The following is a 15,954-nucleotide window of genomic DNA, read 5'->3' as shown; positions in this document are numbered from 1 at the left end:
ATTTGCTTAGATTTGCTGCTCTAAGCTGAGAGTGCATGCCATGGTTTTGTCAGATGTACCATATTTTTCCATGTATAACACGCCCCCGTGTATAAAACGACCCCTATTTTTTGGGATTCCAAACTAAGGAAATGGGAGATTGTCCAGAGTTGTTCAGTGTTTTTTTGGGGGGGGGGGCATTGCCCAGAGTTGTTCAGCTTTTTGGGGGGGTTGCCCAAGGTTGTTAAGCTTCTTTTTTTGGGGGGGGATTGCTGGCATTCGCTGGCCCGCCTGACCACCGCTGCCAATCGCACTCCTTGCCAAAGCCACCAATCATCATCATCATCCAGTAGACAGCAGGCCTCGCCACAGGCACCAATCACCCACCCGATCGCTGCTGACAATCTCCTGCTCGCGGCTGCCACCAATTGCCCATCCCTCTTTGGCACTATCCGTGTATAAGACGACCCCCAATTTTTAACATTTCTCTATAATAATAAAAAATCTTATACACGGAAAAATACGGTACATAAAAAACGCAGTGTGAAACTTCTTAAATGCCAAGATAGCAACAAGTGTTAAACCTGAGCTCCACATACACACCCTGCTTTGAGTTTGAGGGCCATGTCAAGTACCCTTCCTGCCCCTCCTTGCAATTCTCAGAAAGTTCTCTTGTAGTCCTGCTGTTGGCTTTGATTTCTCTTTAAGATGGTTTTATAATTGTTAGCTTAGTGATGATCTGCTTTCTGTGGATGTGTTGTTTTAGGGCCACTTGGTGAGGAGTGGACTCGAAATGCGTATTGACAAATAAAGGCAAAGATGAAAAACGATGTACTTATCTTGCTTAAAAGCATTTTTGAACTGGTCAAATTTAAAAGTCTCTTAGCAGTATACAAAAAAGCCCGAAACAATAAACAGTATCATAAAAATAGAGACGAGACAACCCCCGCCCCAGTAATACAGTATTTTAAAAGCAGATTAAAAACAAGAACTCAGTATTACATGCTCCAATCTTACAGGTCAAGGAAAGCCTGGGCAAAAAGATCTGGCATTACAAGGCGTCTGTTGGATGATGTTTCACATAAGGCACAGGGAAGATTATTCCAGAGTGTCGGGCAAAGGCGGAAAATGCCCATTTTCGGTCACTGCCCTGTGATTGTTTTTTAGGATGCAGTGCCATTAGTAAAATATTCCCAGATGATCTAACTGAAGGCATGCAGCTCAGAGGTATGTAGAGCGTCTGCATTGCATTCAAAAGGTCTCAAGTTCAATTCCCCCCATCTCCAGGTATGGCTGGGAATGTCTCTGTCCTGATACCCTGGATTGTTCCTGTCAGTCAAAGTAGATATATAAAACTAGAGGGACCCAAAGGCTTCCTATGTTTGCAAGTTACAGGTGAACCTACCTAATTTGTGCTTTCCTCGAATTACATGAACTGAAACACATCCTTTGAAATTCGCACTTTCCTGAATTTTACAGTGCAGTTCTCCAGCCAAGGAATGTATATGAAAATGCATATATTGAGGTAAAGTGTGCATAGAAATGCTTATATTTGTGAAAATGGCACACAAAAATGAAGCATATTAGCCATAATGGTACATTCAGCAAAATTGCGTGCAGAAATGTACCTACTAGGAGAAATTTGCCTTAACATGCTGATGTACTGGTGTGGGGACGTGGAGACTGAACTTAAGACTGGAAAATTGAGGGGGTGAGAGAAAATGGTCAGATTCGCCTGCCCCTGTGCTCTGTTCAATAACCTGGTCACTGTGCTCTGCATCAAAGGTGGAAATAGCTAGGGGGATAAAAGGGCACCAAACAACAGCAAAATATTTGGAAAGCGGAGCCAGCCCGCCAATGAGGCTGGGTGAAGCACCTGCCTCAGGCAGCAGAAGCAAGAGAGGCGGCGCCACACCCATCCCCCTGTCACTGGCATTTTGGCGCATGGTTGTCGCCGTTCATCTTCTGCACCTCTGAGGCAGAGAAGATGAACAGCAACACCTTGTGGAGTGCCCCATTTCTTGCCAAGTTTGTCAAGAGCTGAGGCATTCCTGTGCACAGCATTCCCACTCACCTTCCCTGCCTTGTGGAGCACCTGGGCTCTTGCCAAGTTCAGCGAGATCCAGCCGTTCTTGCACATCGCATTGCCGCTCGTCTTCCCCACCCTGTCCACCCTAAGTTGCAGTGAACTTGAGCATGCTGGAAGGAAGGGGATACAAACCCTGGTAGTGGTAGGCCATGGATGGGGAAATTATTTCAGCCCAAGCACCATCCTTCCTAATGGACAACTTTCTGGGGTAGCACATCAGGGCTGAGGCAGAGGCAAGAGTGGAAGATGCAATGAATGTGGCTGCTCCATTGGTAAGCTACATTCCAGCCATACAAAAGGCCAGAGGTTTCTGCACCAACCCTCCATCCAGAGATTTCCACAGTTCAAGGTCACATACTTCCTCCCAGCAAAAGCACTCAAGGAGGGTGTTGGGTAGTGATGGTGAGGGGTGTGGTTTGGAGAGAAGTGGTGTGGCCTGGTTGATTGGTATGGCCTTGGGAGAGAGTCCAGAGGGCCAGGAAGAGAGATCTGGAGGGCCACATGCTGTCCCTGGGCCTGGGGATCCCTATCCTCCCAACGGTAAGTAGACTGGTAAACCTTACCCATGTATCAGGTACTCAGCTTTTGCCCATGCCAGCTAACCACAGGGACTAGCCATGTTAACACATGCACAGGAATTCTGCCCAAGCCCTGAAGCCTCAGGAAAACATGATAGCCACCTAGCATGCAGACAACATGCCCATGAAATAGAGAGGAATTAATTTGAACGAGTTGCGGATTTATCTGCAACTGGGCTGCCTATGAGAAGGTCAATGATAGCAATATCTACGTTGGCCGGCCTCCTTCCAACCTCCCCTTGAAACTTCCGCATGACATTTTCTATAGTGCCTAATGAAACTGGCCACATGGTTCCGCTCCCTCCCTCCCCTCCTCCTCCATGCAGTGGCAAATGCTGAACCAAAGAGCTGGTCCTGACGTGATTTTTAATCAGCCTCCAATTCATATCTTCCCATCCCGTTAGCTCTGATGGCTCCAGAGGTCCTTTGTTTTGCAATTGCCCGAGTGCCGGAGCCCGTCGTTCTCATTATCCCTTTGAAGCGCTTCTTGTTGCTCATGCAAATGTTTTGAATGTGCTGGGAAATTAATAATATCCTAGCGCTCGGGAGAAACAATGGAAGCAGCTCCTAACAGCTGAGTGGGGGAAATGGAGATGCGCTCGTCAGCAAAGTGGCGCGGAAACTATTTCGATAGATAGGTCATGGTGGAGACATTTGCAGCTCGGGCGGCTTTGGCCCCAGTGCACCTATCTGACAGTGAGAAGCCAGCAGAGAAGAAGAAGGTGAGGGAGGAAGAGATTCGCCAAGGCCTGAATGTCCTTTACAACAGGGGTGAAGAACCTCAGCCCAAGGGCCAAAGGCCCTCAGGACTTTCCTCAGGTTATGCCCCCTCCCACAGAGGACTCCCCACTTGAATTCCTAGCTAGAATGTGTCCTTGAACTCAGGACTGGCTCACCCATTAGCCTTGGCGAGGCAGTTGCCCCAGGCTGCAAACTGGTGACAGTAGGGAGTGATGGCAGATCCGGGCCCCCAAGGAGTGTGTCACTTACCACCTCATGTGCTAAGGAACAACAGGGTTGCTGCCACCTGCAACTCCTCTCCAACCTCCTTTCTTCTCCCTGGGCCACCTCCAGTCACCTCAGGCGGCAGTGGCAGAGGAGGCGGCAGCAGAGGGGCACCATTTTCTGTTTTGCCTCAAGTGGCAAAATGTATTGGGCTGGCCCTGCTTGAACTCTTGCTTGTCTGGAAGGAGGATGGAGGAGTGTGTGTAGATACCTCTGCTTTATACAGGGCTGGAGGGTAGCATATGCTACAAAGCTAAGAGTCAAATCCTTTGCTCCATCCATGTTTGGCTCTGGCACCATGCATAACAGGCAAGAGGCCTCTGGAAAGTTGCCCTCAAGAGCGAAAGTGGCCTCTGAGCTGAAAAGGTTTCCCCTGATTTAGAGGATCAGAGCCAAGGAGGTAAGTGGAAGGGTAGAATCAAGGTGGGGATGTAAATAAGGTAGGGTGTGGGCTTAAAGTCGCCAATTCATACATTGCTGAAGAAGCTTCAGAGCCATTTCCCTATAGCTCAGGCAGCTAATCTGTGGCTAATTTAGGCTGGCTGAGGCTGATGGAAGCTTGGTATGGAATGTTGACAGGCTGTTGTGGGTAAGGAAACACAGAGAGGAGGGGAAATAGAACAGAATATCCTGAAACAGGGCAGAGGTCCCACTTGTCCATCCCTGTGTTGAGCCACACACCACCACTGCTGAGATCCACCCCATCAGTTCTCAAACACTGCGCCATCTCCATTATTTCAAAGTCTCCATGTCAGGAGAAGTTTGGGAGAAGACAACTAGACAAATTCATGGAGGATAAGGCTACCCATAAGGGACACGGGTGGTGCTGTGGGTTAAACCACAGAGCCTAGGACTTGCTGATCAGAAGGTCGGTGGTTCGAATCCCCGCGACGGGGTGAGCTCCTGTTGTTCGGTTGCAGCTCCTGCCAACCTAGCAGTTCGAAAGCTCATCAAAGTGCAAGTAGATAGATAGGTACCACTCCGGCGGAAAGGTAAACAGTGTTTCCGTGTGCTGCTCTGGTTCGCCAGAAGTGGCGTAGTCATGCTGGCCACATGACCCGGAAGCTGTACGCCGACTCCCTCGGCCAATGAAGCAAGATGAGCGCCGCAACCCCAGAGATGGTCACGACTGGACCTAATGGTCAGGGGTCCATTTACCTTTACCTTTAAGACTACTCATGGCTGCTAGCCATTATGGCTATTTCCCCCTCCACTGTCGGAGGCAGTATGCCCCTGAATCTCAGTTGCTGAGAATCACAAGTGGGGTGTGTTGCTGTCACACTCAGGTCCTGCTTGTGGGCTTCCCTTTGGGGCATCTGCTTGGCCACTGTGAGAACAGGATGCTGGACTAGATAGGCCTGGGTTCTGTTCCAGCAGCAGGACTCTTCCTATGTTCCAATGAGATGTGACTTCCTTAATGACAAACCCAAAGGGAGTTGCGCCATTGCCATTTAAAACAACAACAACCACCAAGCAGCTTGTTTAGAGTTTGAATCCCCCTCCCCTACTCTGAAACAGTTCTGTGAGTGCTAAATGAATATTCAAAGGGAAAATCAGACTGGGCAATTTTCACCTATGTGCCAAGTGTAAATTAAAACACTCATCACTTCTGGCTTCTACACATCATCAAACCTCCCCCCTCCCTTTCCCCTCCTCATTAACAATAGAGATGCAGAAACATGTACAGGAGATGGGTTTGAGGCACTGGCTCCTTAGTGGGATAAGGAGAGCTGGATGTTTTTGCCATAAAATCAAAGCACATCTTTCAGGCACCTGGGAGAGGGCCGTAATATACATACATTGTGAGGTGTGTGTTTTAAAAAACCCCCATCATTGTTTTATCACTGCCAAGGTTGTCCTTTGCAGTCTGTGTTCTTTGCACAGACTCAATTTTTAAAAATGAATTTGGCTTCTTTTTAAAATTTGTTTCAGCATTTTATGGAGTGGAAGAAAAAGGTGCAATGTGTACACATTTTGAAATCAGTATGGAAGTTAGAGGTGGGGGAAGAGAGCTTTTTTAAAAACATGAAAGTCAGATCTGGGCAATGCAAGGGGTAGGCAGGGGAAGGAAAAATGTATTGAGTTAAAGACTGGGTTGGTTTCATCCTCAGTAGAGCTGGGAGAGAAGCTTCCACCTCTCAAACTTGGCTTGCAGGTTGATAGTCCAGTCCCAGTCCTACCGTAGGGACTGCCTGATCCTTAAGATCTACATCAGGAACCTTACTCCATGAGCCACACCTTCAGAGGTGAGGAAGGTGGTTGCTGAGTGTATGGCCTTTCCAGCGAGGGCCCCTGTCTGAAACCCTGGAGAGTGGCTGTCAGTCAGTGCCTACAATACTAAGCAAGGTGGCCTGACGGTGGGCTTGTCGACACTTCTGCTTGTCTCGTGCCTAGAAAGCATGGATCCAGGCAGTTTTCCTCTTGCTCTTTTCCCAGGGAAACCCCACTCTTTAGCTATAAATTGGAACCCTCAGTTCCCAAAGAAATGCTACCTATTAGAAAGGAACCAACCCCAAATGCCATGCTATTTTGTTAGACAATTTGTCTTTGGCTTTCATGTGGGCTGGAAGGTGGGACAGCAAATCTAATCAACCCAGCAATATTGAATGCTATTTTTCCCCCAGCAGCAAGCGCCTTGGAAGTGAGCTAGGAATCTTTAAAGGCTGGGGGCGGGGAGGGAGGCGGAAACCTGTGGACCTCCAGATGTAACACACTCGATGACCCATCAGCCTCAATGCTCAATGGTCAAAGATAATGTAGTCCAATGATGTCGGGAAGACCACAAGTTCCCCACCCCTTGTTTAAAGAAAACAGATGAGCCTGGTGAGTTTCAAAGCATCCTTGGGCCTTAATGGGAGGTTTGGGGTCTGGTTGCAGTTGGGGCTGGTAGGGCAGAGGGCAGAGAGATCAAACAGTAGGTGAAGCCAGAGCTAATGCGACGCAGAGCCACCTTATGTCAGTTTTGCCCCCAACCTTCCTCTGCAAGGCAAACACGGAGACTACAGAGGAAGAGGAAGCTGAGAGCCAGGGTCAGAAGCCAGGAAGGAATGGGCAGACTGAGGAAGGACTGGGGTTGATGGGCCACTGCCCCCAAAGTCATAATGGATTAGCTTCCACTGGGGCAACTCCCATCCTTAAAGAACATCTAGGGATAAGAAACAAGCATCTTTAAGGATCTTGCTCTTATTTAGAGCATTCCTGTTTCATCTTTCACTGAACTCCAGTCGCAGAAAGAGTTACCTTCAGCTTTGAACATGTTAGGCTCCTTGCCTGCTTAGTGAGTTTGATTATTATTCAACCTGCAAAAGGCAAGCCTCAAACCTCAGCATTTTAAGGGTCAATTTGAGCATCGTTTGAAATGGGCTTCCATAGGGATGAATCGCTCTCAATCCCACCAGTCACAGAGTGGACTGAGCTGATCCATTTAAAAATAAGATCCAGCCAAGCTCTGGGAAATTCACCCTAATGGAGCATCCTCTACTGACTGGCTATCACTGCTCAGAAGCAGGGGGAAAGCACTCTGTACATGCCATGGGGAGCTTTCCTTTATGACACATTTTGTCTCAAACTCTGTGGTCATTGGTTTAGGAGGGACCTGACAACATATTGGAAAGGGGTCCTGCTAATTAATTGTGTGTAATTAAAAGGAAGTGAAACAGCACAGTCCCAAGTGACAGTTTGACTCTCTGTCCTTTTTGAGCCCTAGAGAGGGAGCAGCCACCAAGTCAGGCAGAGTACCGTATTTTTCGCTCTATAAGACGCACCAGACCACAAGACGCACCTAGTTTTTGGAGGAGGAAAACAAGAAAAAAAAATATTCTGAATCTCAGAAGCCAGAACAGCAAGAAGGATCGCTACACTGTGAAAGCAGCAATCCCTCTTGCTGTTCTGGCTTCTGGGATAGCTGCGCAGCCTGCATTCACTTCATAAGACGCACACACATTTCCCCTTACTTTTTGGGAGGGAAAAAGTGAGTATTATAGAGCAAAAAATATGGTAACTTTCTGCAAGTTCTGCTTCCAAGAAAGACCAGCAGATGGAAATCTCTTTCTCTCTCTCTTTCTCTGCAGGGCTGTGAAACTGTCACATGGGCAAGACAGAAGGATTTATTTCAAGACAACCCTTGAACTGACCTCACCTCCCCTTTCGCACAATCCCTCCTACCACAAAAGATGAAAAGCAGACATTAATCTCACAGATGCCCGTCCATTGATTTATTGATGTCTCTTTTGTAGCTGAAGCCATTTCTGCCCGGGGTGTTCCCCGTGGAGAGTGCCAGGGGGAAGACATGAAGAGTGCTGTAAAAATACCTCCCTCTGGGCATTTTCCTGGCACCAGCTGATGGAACAAGCCACTCTGATCTTTTAATTACCTTTACCAGCCTTCTTCCTTTGGCTGTTAGATTCCTTTGGCTAGTAATTTTTGCCTCCTCCCCTCCCACAGGGCTTAATCCGAGCCTGGGCAAAGGTTGTGGCCTAGCGAGAGTCTTCAGGGCTGGAAGGCTGCATCTGGCCTGCTTTCTGGGCAGGAACTAGCCTCCTTCCCTCATTGCCATCATCATTCCAACAGCAAACTCAGGTAGCGAGTGCCAGCAGAAGCGGAGCTAGGATGGGGCTACTCAAAAACTGAAAAAGAGGATCTTCCCCCTTCCTGAAAAAGCAGCCCGACAAAGACTGAGTATGCTAGTCATGAAACACTGGAAAAGGGAAAAATAGTGGTGATGGGCAGTGCTATTTTTCTAGAAAAAAAGATGTGCTGGAACTCACCATGAACACACCACCCTTGTCTTAGAATGGCAATGGCACCCACCTGAGAGGTTCTGGAACTGAGTTCCTGTGTGTTTTCCCTGAAAAAAAGCTCTGGGGACAGGGAGAATGGAATGCAGTATCCCGGGAATGGGCATGGCTGGCTGGAACCCTGAACACTCCCGTTAGGGAGAACATGCTTGTTGAGCGGGGAAGGACAACCCTCAAGGGCTGTTGTTTTCATGCTCTGTTTGTGGGTTTCCTAGAAAAGGGTCCAGTGGCGTAGCATGGGGGGTGCAGGGGGGGCCGGCCGCACCGGGCGCAACATCGGGGGGGGGGGGGGTGCTCGCACTCGCAGCTCTCTGCCCCTACCTGGCTCACTCACACTCTCTCACTGCTGTGCGAATCCGATCCGAGCCGCCGGGTCGCCGCCCACTGTGGAGGGGAGGGTGCCAGGCGTGCGGTGCAGTGCGGAGAGAGAGCGAGGGACTATCTGGGGGAGGGACAGTGCAGCGGGGGGGGGGGGGGCGCAAATTACTTGCCTTGCCCCGGGTGCTGACAACCCACGCTACGCCACTGAAAGGGTCATCTTGGCCGCCACTGGAAACAGGAGGCCTGGAGTTGACATTTTGGGTGCACTCAGACACTGGGATTATTCCATTAGTTTTCCTGATTATAATGCTAGTGCTTCTACCATGGACTCTTGTGCTCCTTTTACACGGCTTTACCAGTTGCATTATGGAACTGATCTATATACTGGCAAGCCTCGCTACATTTTAAATGGCAGGAAAGAACTGTGTGCTGGAATACCACCCGAAAGCTCATCACATGAAATTACAGTGCAAAAGTCCTGCTAATTTCAGGGTTAACAGGGCTGCAAGCGGATTATCCCCCCCCCCCCCCCCCCCCGGAAGCAAATAACACAGAAATGAGTGCTCAACTTGTTGCAACATGTCTTGCCAAAAACCAGGGTTGCATCCTCAGGAAGCCTGAGTAATGCTAACAGCACCAAGGGACAGGCCAGTGGGTGAGCAGGCTGTCAATTAACTGGGTCAATACACTGCCTGATGGGTTTCTGCCTACTGAACTATTGTGAACCAGTTGCCTGGACCAGAAAGCCAAAGTGTCCTGAGGAAGGAGTCCCATCAGTCACGATGAATGATTGAACTATGCATTCATAACAAAAACCAGGAAGCCTGGAGAATGGCTGGAGCATATTATTGCAAAGTCTTGCAATAAAAAGGCAATTTTAAATACTAATGGACTGAGGGGAGAGATGATTTGATAATCATGCAAGGAACTTGAAAGGAAATGTCGCTCAGTTCTGAGAGCACCTGCTTTTCATTAATTGCTGCTGTTGTTGTTATTATAATTATTACTAAATTTATATATTGCTCATATGCCGTTTACTACTACATGCAGAAGGTCCTTGCTTCAATCCCCGCCATCTCCAGGTAGGGCTGGGAATGTACTGTCTGAAATCCTGAATACCTCTGCCAGTCATTGTAGACAATAATTGATCTGACTCAGTATAAGTTAGCTTCCTAGGTTCCTACCAGGACTGCAATAAGGGGTGTGAGAAAGGGCTTGCAATAGATGTCCCCAGCATAGGAAGTGAAGGATGCAATAAGAGAGGCTGTCCCAATTTTCATATAATGGATTTTTAGAAGATTCATTCATCTCAAAGAGTTTAAAAGTGCAGGTTTGTAGAACTCTCCTGGGGAGAAAGTGGGACACCACAAAAAAGACAGCCCTGGACCTTGCAACGTGCTTTGGTCACATGTAGGCTTGACTGTTGCAACACATTCTATCTGGGGCTGCCTTTAGACTTTTTAGAGAGTTCAGAAATAGCCATTGGTGCAGGATGCTGCTGCCAGGGCTCTGCTATCTGGAGCATATCATCATCTGATCTTGCACTCAGCACCTGGCTTGTTTCCGAGCCTGATTCAAAAGTGCTGGTGATCACTTTTCAAACTCTAAAGCAATTTGGGGCCAAGGTGCATAAAAGGCCACCTGCTCCCAATTGTCTCTACCTGTACATCAGTGGTAGACTCCAGCTTCCATCAGCTCCAGCCAGCATAGAATCACAGACTCGTACAATGGTAGCATTACCATTAACCCTTAGAAGAGATCCCCCCAAAGGGTCATCTAGCCCAACCCCCTGAAATACAGGAATCACATCTAAAGAATCCATGACAGATGACCATCCAGCATGGTCAGTGGTCAGGAATGATGGGAGCTGTAGCCCAGCTGCACCTAACGGTCCACAGTTTTCCTACCCTTGCTGCACACCAATATTTTTTTGGGGGGTGTGTGTCTCTTCTTTGTGTGTTAGTACTATTTGAGGTGCAGCCAGTTGCTACCTGGGGCAGGGGTTTCTTGGTTGCAGGGTCCAATCCTGGAATTGCCTCCTGAAGGAGTCCTATCCAGCCTCTTCCTGCGCCCCAGTTCAGAGGTAGAGCATAAGTGTTGCATGCAAAGTGTCCCGACTTCGATCCCTGTTGTCTCTAGGCAAACACCCTGACAGGAACCCTGGAGAGCTGCTTTCGGTCATTGTAGACATTACTAATAGACCAATATAATCTCATTTGGTATAAAGCCATTTCCTGTGCTGCAAATATTAAGAAAGGTGGCAAAGACTCATTGACTTCAATGGGTCTTCAGTGTTACATTTATTTATTTATTTATCTATTGATTTACTTCATTAAATTTATACATTGCTTTATTGTTAGAGTGGTTTGCAGAAAGAATAAACCAATAAAATTATTGTTAAAAACAGCAATTCAAAACATTAAAAAATTAATTAAAATCAGTGACAAGCAAAAACAGATAAAAATGCATGCCAGCATTCTGTGTATCAGGATAAGGTAAAGGTAAAGGGACCCCTGACCATTAGGTCCAGTCGTGGCCGACTCTGGGGTTGCGGCGCTCATCTCGCTCTATGGGCCAAGAGAGCCGGCGTACTGCTTCCGGGTCATGTGGCCAGCATGACTAAGCCGCTTCTGGCAAACCAGAGCAGCGCACGGAAACGCCGTTTACCTTCCCACCGGAGTGGTACCTATTTACTTGCACTTTGACGTGCTTTCGAACTGCTAGGTTGGCAGGAGCTGGGACCGAGCAACTGGAGCTCAACCTGTCGCGGGGATTCGAACCGCCAACCCTCTGATCGGCAAGTCCTAGGCTCTGTGGTTTAACCCACTGCGCCACCCGCTTCCCTTAAGGTAAAGGTAAAGGGACCCTTGACCATTAGCAAAAACAGCATAGTGAAGGCACCTGCCTGATGTCAATAGGCAGGGAGTTCCAAAGTGTGCTTGCCGCCACACTAAAAATATCGATTTCTTACATCCCACCCAGTGCAATTCTTTTTCTCTCTTTGCCTGTGTTTTTCTTTTTCCTGGGATGCTCTTTTTTCAAAGTTAACTTTACTGTTGTCTTTCAGTGTTCATCGCACTTTCTGACTGCTGTACACTGCCTAGAGGGCCTTTTAAGGGTGAAAACTGGGTTTACAAATGGGCACATAAATGCAAACCTAATTTCAGATGGCAGCGCTCGGTGGCGCAAAATCTCAAAAAGTGATCTAATGACTCTGGGAAGGAGCTCATATGGGATGATCAGCTGATTTAGGTTTTTAAAGGGAAAAGGCAGAACATTAAATGGTTTGTGGACAGTGTGACACATTACACCTGCGCTATTCCTTAAGAAACAATCACCCATTTTTAAAAGTTCTCCTGTGATTATGTGTTACGATTATGTGTAACTGGTTGCCAGCTTGATTTGGGCAGAACAATATGCTGCTGGAAACACCTTAATGGGACTAACTCTGTCATGTCAAGCATTCTGTGTCCACCAATGTAATCAAGGACAGAGAGAAATTTGGTTCAGTTCCCATTTAAAGGTGAACCTATGTAATTCACACTTTCCAAAACAATATGAGAACCCAAACTCAACCATCCTTAGAAATCCACACTTTTTGCAGTTTGCCATGCAGTTTTCCAGCCAAGTAACAGGTACAGAATTGCAGATTACCAGGGTAAATCGTGCATAAAAATGCATATATTTGTGAAGATAACATGCAAAAATGCACTCTAGTAGAGGAAATTGCTTTGCAAAAATGTGTGCGTCAGTCAGGCAAAATTGCAGACAAATGTGTATTGGTTGGGAGAAATTCGCACTGAAATTCTGAGGAGGGCTTTTAAAAAAGAAGAAAGAAAATTGCAAACTAATGTGAAGAACTGAAGCTAAGATTAGAAAAAAATGAGAAACTGATAGATTTGCCCATCCCTAAATGTAATGGAGCAAAGGCAGAATGGCACATTTTCCAGGTCTGAGACCCTGCAAAGAACCCTCTTCTCTTCTCATTCCTGTGTCCCTTTAAGTTTTGCTCAATGCCCAAGTATAGAAGTTGGGAAACTTCTGTCACCCCAAGGGCTGTAGTTCCTTTCTAGGCATCCTCTCAGGGGCCATGTGCTGGTGGTGGGCAAGGCCAGAAGCAGAAATGGGTGGAGCAACGAATATTAATTTACTCACACATGCAGCTGTGCTCTCCATCTAGGTAGGCAAGAAGCATTATCAGAGGTTGCACCCACAACTGAACATTTAAAGCATTTGCATGCTATTTTGATAGCCATGGCTTCCCCTTCCCCAAAAAACTTGGGAACTGTAGTTTGCTAAGGGTGCTGGGAGCTATAGCTCTGGGACAAACACATTTCTAGGAAATTTAAATGGTAGCTCACAAATGCAGAGAGCAGGCTTAGCATCAGTGCTGCTGGGCCCTGACTCTGAGGTGTCTGTGGGCTCTGGGTGGTGACACTGAGCCTGGCAAGATGTGTCACATGAAGAAGCAAGTGGCACAATATGTCACAGTGGAAGATGGGAGAACCTGGCACCTAGGGGTGCCATTTTTGGGGTGGCAGCCTCCATGTGTCTGACAGCATGTGTTCCACTCTTAAATGAATGGGTAAATGGAGTTCTTTTAACACATGCGAGCGAGCGAGCGAACGAGCGCACGCACACACACACACACACACACTGCAAAATAAAAATAGATTTTTGAAAAAATCACACACATTCAAATGCAATTTGTTCCCAATGTTTAGCACCCGTTAACAACCAGTCTGCCACATTCTGGACCAGCTGAAGCTTCTGAACGGTCTTTTCAGCTTCCCCAGCTGTTACCCAAATGCTCAGCAGTGGGGGGATTCCAAAGACATCTTTTTTAAAAGCTGCCTCTGAGAGCTACAGCACCCCCTCTCTGATCCCTCCTGGATGAGAACAAGAGCCCACCTAGTCCACCGTCCCATTTCTAAAGCAGCTTCTAAATCAGGCATAGGCAAACTCTGGCCCTCCAGATGTTTGGGACTACAATTTCCATCATCCCTGACCACTGGACCTGTTAGCTAGGGATGATGGGAACTGTAGCCCCAAACATCTGGAGGGCTAGAGTTTGCCTATGCCTGTTCTAAATAGTAGACAGCCAGATGCTCCCAGGTTGAAAGTGACAGGCCCCTCCCTGCTCTTTGCTTCCATAACACCTGGTTTCAGAGATGTAGACTGCCACTGGACCTGGAAGTTCCATATAGCACTGTAGACTAATTCCCTTTTATGCCTGATCACCTGTGAATTCTTCGAGCCCCCTCTTGGAGCCCTCAAAGCCAGCAGCCATCATGTCTTGTGGCAGGGAATTCCTTAAGGCAATAATTACGCTTTGTGTGAAGAAGACCTTTCCTTGTGTCTAGCAGATCCTGAATCTCCTTCCCAGTCAGTTTCACTGGGAGACTCTTGAGTTTCAGTACGATCAGAGAAGGTGAAATGTTTCTCTTGTCTCCTTCCTCCATTCATAATTTTATAAACCTCCCTCCATGAATAAAGACCCAAGTGCGATTGCTTGTCCTTCTCCAACAGTGTGAGAATCTGGAGAGCTCCACATTAGATTGTCTTTCTAGCAAATCGCTGTCCACATCCCCAAAGAACATTCACACAGCATGAAAGAACTTTTCCTCTCCCCCCTCCAAACAAAGGCCTTCCTTCCCCCTGCTCTTTCTTCCACCTGAAACCACCTTGGGCAGCTCTCACAGCACCCCCAGCAGTGTCTTACGGCTAAATTCTGCATGCTGCACAGAGCTCTCTGGGTACCCCATGTGACGGACCAAACGACAAGACAGAGAAGATTTGCTTAGCCACATTTCTTGTGCGCCCCAGAAGAGCACATCTCTAAAGCCTAAGCAAAAGATCAAAAGGGAGAGGCACAATGGTTCTGGAAGCAACCTCACCTGCACATTGTACACCCACAGGCTGATCCATGCATTTGCTGGCAGTGCTTGTGACAAGTTGCCACCGCTGACAACTTTCTGTCAGGAGAAGCCATTGATCTCTTGCCGTTGTGCAAATGTACCTAGAATCATAAGTGTTGCGAAGGACCTCAAAGGCCATCTAGTTTACCCCCTGCCAGAGCAGGAAAGTCTATGGCTCTGGGGAGCATGAAAGACACACCTGAGACACATTATGAAAAGCATAATTTCCAAACCCAGCTGAGTGATCTCTGTTTCACCTGGCAAAGAAAGGAGACCCACAAAAGTAAATGCATGCAGGATGGCTGGGCCACATGTTTCCCAGCGCAGCTCATCCTTCCGACTTCATATATTTTCACATCTTACGGAGAGGCTTGGTCGTTCCCCCCACATCATGCAACCATTTCACAGCCCATGACCTCTTTGTGAGGGTATTTTTCCGCTCTCGAGAAAATCACACATGGTGAGACCCATTAAACAAAAACAACAACCCTGAATCTCACTGAGGACTAGTCTCTTGGCAGACACGAGAGAAAGCTTAGCGCATTCAGCACCAGGGAGAGGAGAGAGGAGGGTCTGTTGGTTTGCTTGACAATCTCTTTCCACCTCATCCTTTTCAAGATAGGGAGAATTGGGATGCCTTTGAGAGACCTGCAAAGGCTCTTGTCTAGCTAGGCATTTGGCCCCTGCTTTTATAACCCTGTGAGGTTAAGCTGAGCGTCTATCGGGAAGAGGGGCAACCCCCCCTCCCGACTCCCTGTAATGTGAGAATGCAGCTGGGGTGGTGGCAGCGGATGCTCAGCCACCGCCACATGGCAGGAGTGCAAGGCGCCACCGCGATCCGTAGTGCAACGTGTGGAGAATGTGGGACTGAGGAAGCACACCCCCTCTTTCTCTCCGCTCCTCTCCCTGGGTGGCTCCCCCTTCGCACCTTGGGCGCAGTGGGTGCCCGTCACTGACGCCAGATGCGCAAGGTGCCTGGCACTAACTGTTGATCAAAGCATCCACAGCTCCAAGTCCCATCCCTCCTCCACCTGGGAGGGTGCGGGGGGGGGGGAGCCTCCTTCCTGCCTGGACACAAAGCCATTCTCCCCACCCTCTCGGAGCCACTGGCACGAGAAAGGATCCAAAAAGGACAAGGGGGGTGGAAAATCTCCTTACCTCGCCTGATGGGATCCAGGCTCCTGGTCAGGGTACCGCTGCTACATCCTCCTGTCTTTTTTGTTTTTTTAAGGGGAACAGGGATTGGAAAAAACCCTGCTCCGTGAATA

General features: G+C 48.0%; 1 protein-coding gene across 3 annotated transcripts in view; it reads right to left on the bottom strand.

Annotated features, from left to right (window-relative positions):
• DLGAP3 (DLG associated protein 3) overlaps positions 1-15,951 on the bottom strand; it is a 184,615-nt gene extending 168,664 nt beyond the window's left edge. For all 3 annotated transcript variants that reach the window (XM_083453267.1, XM_083453269.1, XM_083453268.1), the window contains exon 1: positions 15,845-15,951. The gene's annotated coding sequence lies outside the window, so the exon portion shown is untranslated. The remainder of the gene's footprint in view (positions 1-15,844) is intronic.
• Between the last annotated feature and the right edge of the window lie 3 nt (positions 15,952-15,954).

Source organism: Podarcis tiliguerta, assembly GCF_965153285.1.
Source record: "Podarcis tiliguerta genome assembly, chromosome: 8".
Taxonomy (NCBI): domain Eukaryota; kingdom Metazoa; phylum Chordata; class Lepidosauria; order Squamata; family Lacertidae; genus Podarcis; species Podarcis tiliguerta.
This window is presented reverse-complemented; position numbering and strand designations above follow the sequence as displayed.